Source organism: Salvelinus sp. IW2-2015, linkage group LG15 (genome assembly GCF_002910315.2).
Source record: "Salvelinus sp. IW2-2015 linkage group LG15, ASM291031v2, whole genome shotgun sequence".
Classification (NCBI taxonomy): domain Eukaryota; kingdom Metazoa; phylum Chordata; class Actinopteri; order Salmoniformes; family Salmonidae; genus Salvelinus; species Salvelinus sp. IW2-2015.
The window spans coordinates 58,214,099-58,226,359 of NC_036855.1; the positions used below are offsets into that span (position 1 = coordinate 58,214,099).

The 12,261-nt window shown below is 46.7% G+C and overlaps 1 pseudogene; it reads left to right on the plus strand.

Annotated features, from left to right (window-relative positions):
* Positions 1-2,587, plus strand: part of LOC139028874 (potassium/sodium hyperpolarization-activated cyclic nucleotide-gated channel 2-like) — a 109,083-nt pseudogene extending 106,496 nt beyond the window's left edge.
* The last annotated feature ends 9,674 nt before the right edge of the window (positions 2,588-12,261 follow it).

Sequence of the window (12,261 nt, forward strand, 5' to 3'; positions counted from 1 at the left end):
AGTAGGCCCAGCAAACAGATATGTCATATTGCTCAGATGTCTCCACCCCTCCCACGCTGGCCTCACACATCTGGCACTGTGGGCCCTGGCTGCCAGGGAGGAGGGACGGATGGGCACCGCAGAGAGAAGAGAGGAGACACTCTCTATTGCCATCGCCTTGACGCACCACCCCCACCTCCCACACCTCCCCGCCGCGCTCTTCCGCCCGCCGGTCACGGTCCTGGGCTCCAGGAACCTCCAGGACCCTCCCCCYGGCCGGCTGAAGAAGTTCCACACGTCGGCKCCCACCTCCTYCATGGGGCCTGACTCCCCYTCCAGCACCCCRTCTAAACTGCACTGCTCTGGGATGGACACAGCCCTGCTGGCCTCCTTCCGGGCCCACCACACGACTCAGGGGTCAGGGGCAGCCAGCTCCAGTCAGCAGGCGTCCAGCAGCAGTGGAACCCAGCCTGGGCCTACCGGGGCCTCCGCCTTTCCCTTTGGGCCTTTCTCCTCCTCCGGGGGCTCTCCCTCCCACAGCACGGCACAGAGCACGGCCCAGCTCCACTCACAGCCTCAGACGCAGCAGCCATTCCGCTGCACCACCCCGCCTCTCGCTGCCCTCTTCCAGCAGGGAGCCATGGGGGGAGCAGGGATGGGTGGAGCAACAGGGGGAGCTACTGGGGGGGCTACAGGTTGGTCTTCAGGAGGCGCTACCGGAGGTGAAATAGGAGGAGCAATAGGAGGGGCTGATGAGGGGGCCACGGGTGGGACAATAAGAAGTACCACTGGTTGGGGTAGACGTGGATCTATAGAAGGATATACTACTGGAGGGCATATAGGAGGAGCCACTGGGGGGTACTCAGGAGGGGCTAGTGGTGGGCACATTAGAGGAACTAGTGGAGGCCATATAGGAGCTACTGGTGGAGCAATGGGAGGGGCAGCTGGAGGGCATATAGGAGGGGCAATGGGAGGGGCTATAGGTGGAATGACAATTGGAGTTCTGGGTACCTCTAGTTCTGGTTGTAGTATCAGCCCCCAGTCCACTGGTTCATCCGGCAACATTCAGCCCTGTCAACTGCTCCACAGCCAGCTGCCCCTAAAGCCTCCACAGGTGGGCTCCCTGCAGCAGTTTGCAGGCGGGGGCAGGACTCCGAGTGGGTTCTACCACTCCCCCCCTCYAGGCTCCCCATCCTCCTCCTCCACCCAGCAGGCCCCAGAGGGCTCCCCGTCTCCCCTGGYCCAGTTCAGCCTGGCAGGCTTACAGTCTGGACTTCAGTCTGGCCTCCAGTCTGGCCTGGTCCCTCAGCTGTCCCTGGAGAGGTCTGCCCTGGCCTCGTTGGCCCAGTATGGCTCAGCTAACGGCTCGCCCTGCTACACCCCTCTGGGGCCTAGCCCCACGGTCCAAAGCCCAGTCACAGGAAGGACTTTCCACTACAGTGACTCGTCCAGTGCCACAGGGTCCCACAGCTCTCTGCTCATGGCCCAGACCTCCCTCCCCAGCCAGCAGCACGCAGCCGGCAGTGAGTCTCTGCTGGGGCTGGGCAGCTTCTCTGAGGATATGAAACTATTGTCCTGTTCTAACCCCTCCCTGCCCCAGGATGTGGCCCAGGCCATGGGATACTCCTCACTCCCACGTTCCTCACCCTCTCGCAGCTCACCCCCACGCTCCTCACCCCCACGCTCCTCCATGGAGCCAGGATACTGCCTCTCCTCGCCCTACTCCTCCCCCATCCTAGTGCCCAAACCCTGTAGCTCGGTGTCAGGACACATGRCTCCTCCTGTCCCTGCCCAGATGTCTCCAGGACACCTGCAGCACCAGACTCAGTCCCCCGTGGCCTCCCCGGCCCTGCCGCCACGGAAAGGCTCGGCAGCCCACTCTGAACTAGAACCTGTCCACTCCAAACTAACCTCCAATTTGTGAGGTTTGATCACACCCTCCTGTGCACCCTCCCTGGACTAGTACACAAACAATCTTCCTGTATGATGTCATTCTCTTTTAGGCTTCACTGTGTTCTAATCGTTATCATTTCCACCATCTTAATATTACTGTGATTTAAAAGATGACACTTAACCAGGTAACGTCGAGCTCCCTAGTCTACTGCTCTTTCTTTRTTTTTGTTTTGTCCTCTTCCCTTTTTTATTCATATGTATAWACATAGAAATATATTTAAGAGATATGCTAACCATACGACAGGAGGGTGTGAACAGAAAATGATATCTATTTAAGAGATGGTCATTTCTTTCTTTCTAACTATGCCAAATTCATATGATGGGGTTTGGTTTGATGGTTAGATGGACAACACAATAGTACTTTTTTGCAGGAACCTATGCACTAATACCTGCATGTATAGATGCTTTTTTTGTGTGTTTTAAAAGAACAGAATCAACCTTTTCAGCGGAAAATACATGCTTCAATAAGAGCAGACTGACTTATTTTTTCATCCCGTACAGGATCACATATTGTTGATCCTTAATCATCTATTATCAATTAGATTACTTATTTATCCACTGTATAGACTTTACGAAACCTTCCGAGGCGGAGAAGAGATTTTAGGAAACCAAAAAGAATTTGCCTCCCCTTTGGCCTGTGTGTCGTTGTATTGTCGTAATATTGAGGGGTGTTGAGTGGGCTACAGGCCCTCCATCCCTGTAGTGAGACAGACATCAAGTATGATGTGTTAGTGATAGGCTTCCTGCAGTGTCCTCAACCCTGTCCTAACAAATTCACTTTGTCTTCCAAGCTCATCATGCCGCAAATGTTTTGGATGGACAAGGACAAGTTGAGCCCTGCAATCTGTGTGCTAGTGGACAGAGTGTGTGCATTTATGTGTGTGTGATAGTGACNGCCGCAAATGTTTTGGATGGACAAGGACAAGTTGAGCCCTGCAATCTGTGTGCTAGTGGACAGAGTGTGTGCATTTATGTGTGTGTGATAGTGACCGAGTGTGAGTGTGTGTTTGAGTGTGTGTCTGTGTGTTTAAGAGAGAAAGAGAGGGAGARTAGTCTAATGCAAGAGAAGATCTTGCCGGACTAACCAAGGAGGGTTTTGCCTTTTCACAAAACTAGGACTACCATCCCAGCTTGTGTGTGGAGTTGTGTACCTCCAGGACCCTTCAATCTCTCAATGCTAGAAAACACTACACTCACTAGTGCTCCAAGAGCCGTCAATCACACATACTTCACAGTCAGATAATGTAGCGAACACACAGGAAATAGACAATTTGGACATAAGCAATTACGTTTGTTATTGTAATGATATCAGATACCTGTTGAAGTGCTGCTTGATAGAAAAGATCTTACCACTCCACATTACTACCCACAGCTGCTATAAGGTCAACAGACATTCTCCCACATTGAATGCCAGTGTTGAGTTGAACATGTTGAATGTATGCGCATTTCATTAATTTTTATTTAGAATAAATATGGGTTATGCGGTTTTACATCAAGGAGGTACAGACAGAAAGACGGGTCATGACGGAATATAAATGGTAGTTGGGGACAATTTCATAGACCTGTATGTTGAGGTTAATCCCAGCGGACAAGAATGGTTGAAATGACGTCATTCCAGCCAGATAGCATGACTTCATTTCAGCAACATAACATGTTATAATTTCAACCAACCAGCTGTATGCCTGGCTGTGTGTTCTGTATAGATAGGTAGCAGTAATCACCTCTGCTTCTCTCCACAGCCCATCCCTCTCCTGCTCTCCTGCCCATCATAAGGAGCAGCATGTTACCCTGGGTTCAGACAGCTGGGTCCATCTCTATGTCAGTCACACCACTCAGCCACAACACTCTTTTTTAACAACACAGCACCTGACCTCTGACCCGTGTAGGCCAGCATGGGCTAGTTGACAGAAGTGCACAGTGACCACACTCTAGTCCCTCATTACTACCTCCCTCAGCAGGCCTGTAACAAGGGCTAAACAACACACACACACACACACACACACGCACACACACACGCACACACACACGTACGTGCGTGCGCGCACTCACACACACACACACACACACAGGAACGTACACACATGGACATGCACACAACTCATGCACATGCACACACACACACACACACACACACACACACACACACACAGGAACGTACACACATGGACATGCACACACTCATGCACATGCGTACACACACACACAAGCCATGGCTGTCTCCCAGTGCAAATTGCAGTGTTGAATTGAATTAATTTGAACAGGACAGTAAGATTTCTATTGATTAAAAGGGCTTTTAAAATGAGTTCTGTTCTCCTATTGGAGTGAATGCAGATCTAAAGTATCGGTTTTAAGTCTCTCTTTCTCTCTCTCCCTCTGTTTGTTGTTGTTGTTTTACACCTGGTCTTCTTCTGCAGCGAGGCGCTATCTATCTAGACATCTCTGAAATATTTATTCACTGTCGGTGTCTGTCTGACATGTGGCACCTGACTCCCTGACAGGCCGGCTGACGGTGGGAAACCCACAGACATCACCTCAGACAGACAGACAGGGAGGGAGGGAGGGGGAGGCATTTATTCTCTCAGATAGAACGCTCAGCAGCATGATTGGCAGTACACAGGGAGGGAACAGGGAAGTGATCAGCTCCAGTGGAGGAATATTAATGTCTGTAGCGTGTACRGTGCAATCGTTAAAGACTGTGACTGCTGGAGCTGTTAAAACACGGCTGTTTCACATCTGAACAAAAAACAACAAGAACCTCAACCGGTTTGTTGATTTTCCACAATATGACCTTATTAAGTCCAAGAGTTGGGAAATGTGACTACTTTGGATCGGGGTTGAGGAAGCTAGTGGTTGAGACAGAGGAGTAAATGTGAGGAGACACTGATAGATTGAAGGAATGACGTGGTTGGACAGACGGTCAGGGCGCTGACAGGTAGACAGCCAGCCCATGGGGTGCGCAGGCTGACGAGCTGCTTGTTTTCTGGGGGACGTTGAAGGCATGTCACCCCTGCCTTATGATTGTTCCTGAGCGCTCGTGTAGGTTCGTGGGAGGGAGGAGGATATTGATTTGTGGGTATTTGAGGCAGCTTTTGGGTGTTGCTGAGGTAACGGTGTGTGTGCCTGTGCGTTTGTACATGTGTGTCTGTAGGAGAGATCGCAACCCAGCGTTCTCAACCCAGTGCCAGGGTCGATGTCTGGGAGTGGTCGGTGTCTGAAGATGGGTGGGCAGGGGAGGCACAGGTCATGGCTTAAAGAGAGATAGGCACAAGACAGTGATCGATTAGCTGGGTCTGGACCTGCCCTGGAAGACCTGGGCCATTATCACAGATAAGGAGGTGCATAGTGTGTCAATCATTCCAGTCTGCCGCTGTCATTCAGGGAGCTGTCAGTGTCCCGTCTGAATGTACATGACTCTGTCTCTYACCTAGGCCCCACCTCCCTAACACTGAACTGTCTGGTCTTCCTTTGATGCTATTTGTTCTTCAAGGGGATTGTGTTATCTTTGGCCATGTCTACACTTGACACTTACATGCAACTTCTGCTATCAGGATAGGAAGATCGCATTGAAAAGACGGGTCTAGATGCACAAAAGTCCCATTGTGGCCCGATTGTGTTCAGATCTGGCTGACCACTTCAGGAGGCGGTCAGGGTTGTATTGTGTGCAGATTTCTCCTCAGTCTGGACACAATCAGGCTACCGAAAGTGCATACAGTGGGCGACGTCATCAGCACTCTGSCCACAAGTCTCCAGAAAACGTGTGTTTTGGGTGCGAGAGGCACCTTTTCATAATAATGTTGGAGGAAATGCATACCTAGCATGGGAGGAACGTATTTACTGGCTTCATAAATGCTAGCCAGCTAGCTAATATAAAAAACACAATGTTTTGTTTGGCTAGAGTTATGCTAACCTGTTTGCAATCTCTTTAGCTTTGCTAGCTAGCTTGCTGGCTAGTTACAGAGGTTAGTTGGCTAGCTACAGTAGTTGGCTACTGCCATCAAGTTGTTTTGTTAATATCACATTTAGCCTGTTCCAACATTTGCAGAATGTATACTGCATTTGAATATAGGGAAAGGGGAATCCGGACACAATGTGGACACGGTAGACACATTTAAATGTAGGTGTAGACGCATGAGGTGTTCGGAATTGATCAGAACTCCATGATCAGAATACAAAAGCTGCATGAACTGTCAAGTCTAGACATGGCCTTTGATTAATTGCTGCTGATCTATTTGTACCTTTCTATAGATTGTCTTTAAGGATGTCTGTGGGGAACAGAGGCAAACAGGCATAGCAACTTTATGTCCTTGGAGATTTCAGAGCTCATCCATAAAGACCATCTATAGTAGACTATAAATAGACTTAATTCTACAAAACAGTGAACCATGTTTGAATTCTACATATCAGAGACTGACTCAATATACAGTAGAGCTATTTCCATTCCATTTCCCTTTTASCATCCATCCAACATGGGAAGGTTGATGTGTTGTGGAATGCCAGAGAAAGCATAGAAGGACATGTCAAGGACAGTGAGAGCATGGCAACTAAAGAAAGCATGGCAACTAAAGACTACTCAATCCAAATACAAACAGCCCCTCCATTCTGAATTAATTTCAGGATAGGCAGACATAACCCTTGGATGTTGTCTTTCTGTAATTCAGTAAAAACAGACCAAACAGGTTTACTGTAGAATGGCAGGGTGGGAGTTTGTTCTCTTTCCTTCCTTCCTTCTGCCTGCAGATGTATGTCATTGTGTTCACCTCTGTCCAGATCACTCCAGGGCCTTAGTGTGTTAGCATGCTCTGGTCCTAGCACTAGCCAGGGCTGGAGAGCTGGAGGAAGTGGAGGGAATGGGATTCTGTGCTGCTGTTGTAGTGCTTCATCCTGGACTCTGTACGGGAGACTTGGAGAAGCTTCTCCTGGCATACCCAGCAGCATTTCCAATTCAGGGCGGTCTCTGTAACACAACACATTTTGATTCCATTTGGGCCACTCCCAATTTCCGAACCTAATCTTTGCCTCCCCACTTCCCATTGTGCTGTATTACTGGGCCGTGAATGTGGGTGGGGGAATCCAGTGGTGCACACTAAAATGAAATCAGCTGCAGTGATTGAGGATTAGATGTAACAGCAGCAGAATTGAACCTGCTATATCGGAGGGGGGGGGAACCACAGATTCATTCTTAACCTTCAACAAACAAACCATCCCAGCCTATGTAGGCATCTGAGGCAGGGACACATGTATCAACACATTTCAAATAGAGAAATCGCATGTGGTTAAAACTACTGTTTATGGCAGGGCCTGATGCAACTGACCTCTTTTCCACTCTACTTCGGTCAGATAGAATAACATGAAAATGATGTGAGTTTAATCACAAAGTATGCTGTTGGGAGCAGTGTTAAGGGTGCAACCCGGATGATGGCCCAGTTTAGTGAGAGTGTAGCAAATATGAGTGCGTCAAATCAAGGATGGGTGGTACGCATGAGTGTGCAATTCAGAACCGCATCACCTAGCAACCCAGAGGCGTCATGGGTGTTAGTCAAACAAGGCTGCTTTGGAGCAAGACCCTCCAGTCCTCCTCACTGGCTTAGGGGGGAAAGGGCATACAGTACATGGAGTGGAGGTGAGGGCTCAGAACCAACCTGCTTCTCTCTCTTACTGTAGCTTTCGTTTTGCTGAACTATGTATATCTCACATACTCTGATGATACTTAGGATCATATGTCAATGTATATTTACATATACAGATTTATATATTTCCATAGGACCTATTTATATTTCTGTATTTATTTTAGATTCTTAAGTGACGTCATCATCACCATGATAAAGATAAGCAATGTTAACCAAACTGTGTGTATGTACAGATTCATATCATCATTATGGTTTTTAAAAGAAACATATTGTTTGCATTGTATAATCTCTTTGACTTTGGTAATGTGCAGGAGTGGGACATGACGCGCTACGGTACATCACTTTCTATCAGATGGCTTTGTTCTGTTTTGTAACCGCAGTGACAGTCCCACAGCTCTCACACAGACACATCTCTGCGGAGGACAGTATTTTTGACTGCTTTGCTATTGATCGATGGATATCAATATATATTTGCTGTGTTTAAAATGGGAACCATGGGATATAGCAATAAGGGAGATGTACAGGTATGTTGTGACTGGCTGTGTTTACCAGACACTGTGCTATCAGCACGACCAACGCTGTCCACTAACAATGTGGATGATGGGGGGGATGGAGCAAAGCATAAATGGGGTTGTTGATAAGCACACATACTGGATAATATTAAAAAGGTATAGAATAAAATATAAGGAACAACTGCTTTGCGTTTTTTTCCCCATTCATTGTTTTATTCAGTGTTTGCTGTGAGTTGTGCCACAAGCACACACATGCCCTAACCAATACATTCACTAGTACATGTAGCCACAGTTCAGTACACACTCCTGCCTTTCACATATTCTCATCACCACTCAGCACCTCTCTCTCACTTTTCCCCCCTCTCTCTTTTACGTTCTCTTTCTCTTACGCACATGCACACAGGCAGGCAGTGAGAAGAAGTGAAGCTCCTCAGAATGCTATGCTGCATGGCAGACCGTAAAAGGGGGACTGTCTAACTCTGCCCCTGTGAGCACTCAGCCATCTGTTTCATTAGAATTCCCCCTTGAGGTAACCTTCCCTGGGAGGAGGGGAGAGGAGAGAGAGGGACTCATTGAAAGTGAAGGCCTTTTGTTTTAGATGGTCTCTTTTAATTATACAGAATTCTCCTCTCGTGATATACGCCTGCTGTGAGGAGTGTGCAGAGATTGGCATACGGCTGCCTACTAACCCCATGTTCAGAAATGAGACAAAGCTCTGCATAGCAAGCAAGCCAGCAAGTGAGTAGCACTTCTCCGACGTGAGACTCTCATATCCTCCGACTGTGGATATATGTGTGCCTCCACAGTGACATCCATCCCACTGCCTCGTAGGCCATCATCTCGGTTTCTCCTGCCAGAGTGGGATGGACAGCTAGTGCTAATGCCTTTTTGTGAAGCATCTGGGATAATCTGTTCTGGGCCTCCTTGGTTCAAACTCAACAGTAATTAATCCCACTCATTGCCCTGTGAGGCCGCGGCTGGGGTAGAGCGGCTGTGTGTGTGTGTCTGTTTCTCTCAAGTCTTCCCTCCTTTCCAGATGACCATTTAGACTCTCTCTCTCTCTATGCCGGAGCATTCTGTGGTCATGGAGGGGGCGGTAAGCAGGCCTTGACTTTTACATAAATTAAAATGTTTTCATAGTGGCATTTCAGGGGACATGGGGATTAGAGTGGATTTCAACAAACCAGARGGATGAAATTTAAGTATGCTAAAAGTCTAAGAGCTATGCTACAGTTCTGCTCTGGATCAGAAGGAATAACCTATCATTATAGAAATTCACATGAGCACAACAAAGATTCATCATTATACGGTTAAGAATTCTTAATGTTATGTTTGTTTGCCAATATCCCCTTGTAAAAGGAGAAGACTGGCTTTGGGTCGACTACTCATCCCTTTTCTGCAGATCTTCTCACGCCCGTGCTGAAGCATGCTGGCCTGCCCCCTTGTTTTTTGGCAGTCCCAGACATAGAACACTCAGTAACACACACAGAAACTACAGCACATCCGTATTAGTGTTTTTTTACCCCTATAAAATCCTAACGTCAAAGCCTTTTGACATCTGCCAGCATGTTCGCAAATATTGTCAAAAGGCCAACTTAGCAATGCTCCAGCCTTTGATGCGCATGGCTGAAAGTAAAAAAAAAAAATTGTGTCAATGTGTTTATTTTGTGGGGTCGCTCCTTAGAGTATTAGGGTTCAGGGAAGTGTATGCATGATAAACCTTGAGATTAAGATGGCCACAGGCCATCCAACCTGATCCCCAGTTTCACACAAAGATTGTAATTTTTCCCTATAAAACTTGTCAATGTTCATGGATGGGTACATGCCTGCCCTATTTTAGAATTAGGAGAAAGAGACAAGTGACATAACTGGACTATCTGTGAGTCGGTCCACTTTAGGGAAAAGGTCTTTACTGTTATGACGTGTGCTGCTCTGGGAACTGTGTGACATTTCGCATGAGCATTAGCTCAACATAGGAGCTGTGCCGTAACGCATAAGCTTTATTGTAGGTTAGGGTGTATTTTACTGTTGTACAGGTCAGGGGTCAGTATTAGAATCATTGGAGATAGTATCTCTTTGAATGTGCTTGTGCTCAATTCATCCGAGGTCCCAGCAGCTACTGTATAGCACTGTCTCATGGACCATTTCAGAAATGATGTTCTGTCTTGAGCTGCATTCCCCTGAGAGATGGCAACACGAGGACAAACTGCTCAAATCATTACCCTCGCGTCTGCTAACAGTCCTCACTGTCTGTTTATGAGAGCCTGCCTGCCTCACTCAGCCAGCACACAATACTACTGTAGCTAGCTAGCTCACTAATGCTAACCCCACATAACGCTTTTTGGGGGGGGGGGGGTACATGTACATTATCCATTTCAAATTATAGGTTTATGAAACATGTACCCGTAGGCTGCCACTCAAAAGGAGAAAACAAATTAAGAAATACATACAGAGTTTATGTTATAAGAAATTCAGTATAACAGGTAAGAGCTAATTCTGATATATTATGCTAAGCTCACATATTCATGCCTTTCAACCCAGGTTCACTACTAAACCTTCCACCCTCCTAATCTACATGGTGACATGTCCGTTAATGCTCACTTCACATAGCCCGGCCTGCCTTTTTCTAGGAATGCTTCTATATAAACTGTCATCCCTGGTACTGTAATGCTAAAACTCTAGTTCTGACTGCCTGTCTGTTTTTTATAACTCATATTGGCTACAGTTAATTTGTTTTACTATCTTCTTGAGCTCTGGATAATTTCCGTATCATTCAGTCAACCTCTAAAATTGGCTACTTTGGAGTAAAAAATGAAATAGACAAAATTGGTTTAAGAAACATTTTCTTATTTAATTTAACTTCAATAACAATAATTATTTGTGGCTGGTGATCCCTGCACAGTGTCTTCCTCCTCCTCCCACCTTCCTGAGCTAAGCCCTGGGCATGGTGAGGAAGGATCTCCATAGCCTTCTCCCCCATGGCTCTGCTCTGGAAAGATTCCTCTCTTCTGACCCTCCTCTCTCTCTCACTCTGTTTGTGACGGAAGGGTAAATGCTACTCAACAGAAGCCCCCACTGTCCCCTGCTCCCAGTTCCCTGCTTATCATATTAGCCCAAGCTCTTGAGCGTCTCTGTAACAGGGTCTTCCTTGAACCGAGCAGGAGAAAACAGTCCTGGGTGGCTAGACGGCCATACCATAAATCATGTAGACTCAAATAATTTGAAGAAACCGTAAATGGCCTTGGCTTGTACACCAAGCTCACCTACTGTAGCAGAGCTTCTGGAACACCTGTGAAGGAGGCTTGTGTTCCTGAAATGGTGCCTTTACCCTTCCTTTACTTAAACTATTCAGGGGGAGAAAACGGCATCTTTCTGTATCTAAGCCCCACAAGAAGCAGTTTAGAGCATCTGAGGATAAGATTACCAATCGCTTCTGATAGACAGAGCCCACAATTTCCATCTCTCTCTCTTTCACTGCTTATCAGTGAGAAGTGTTGGCACTGAAAACAGTGCACATTCATCACAATCACCACAGACACACATTTAAGGGCATCAGACGTTCTAAGAGAAATCAAAAGTGACAGACATGCGCAAGTGAAGAGACAGGGGTCAAGTGGGGTGAAGAGAGCTTTGAAAAGTCCCATTGTGTATTCTTATACAGTCACCTCAAATTATTGGCACCCTTGATAAAAAATGTATGTTCGGTTTTATAAATGAATCTCTTCATAAGAAACTGTATTGTGGCCTTCCATGGCTTCAATGCGCCGAATACCACAGGTGTTGACCTTACAGTGAAATGCTTATTTACAAGGTCTTTCCCAACAAGCAAAATGATGTGGAAAAAAATATGTACAAAAAGCAACATGAGAAATGAAACACATAAGAATGAAGCTACAGTTGAAGTCAGAAGTTTACATACACTTAGGTTGGTGTCATTAAAACTCGTTTTTCAACCACTCCACAAGTTTCTGGTTAACAAACTACAGTTTTGGCAAGTCGGTTAGGACATCTACTTTGTGCATGGCACAAGTAATTTTTACAACAATTGATTATTTCACTGTATCACAATTCCAGTGGGTCAGAAGTTTACATACACTAAGTTGACTGTGGCTTTAAACAGCTTGGAAAATTCCAGAAAATGATGTCATGGCTTTAGAAGCTTCTGATAGGCTAATTGACATCATTTGAGT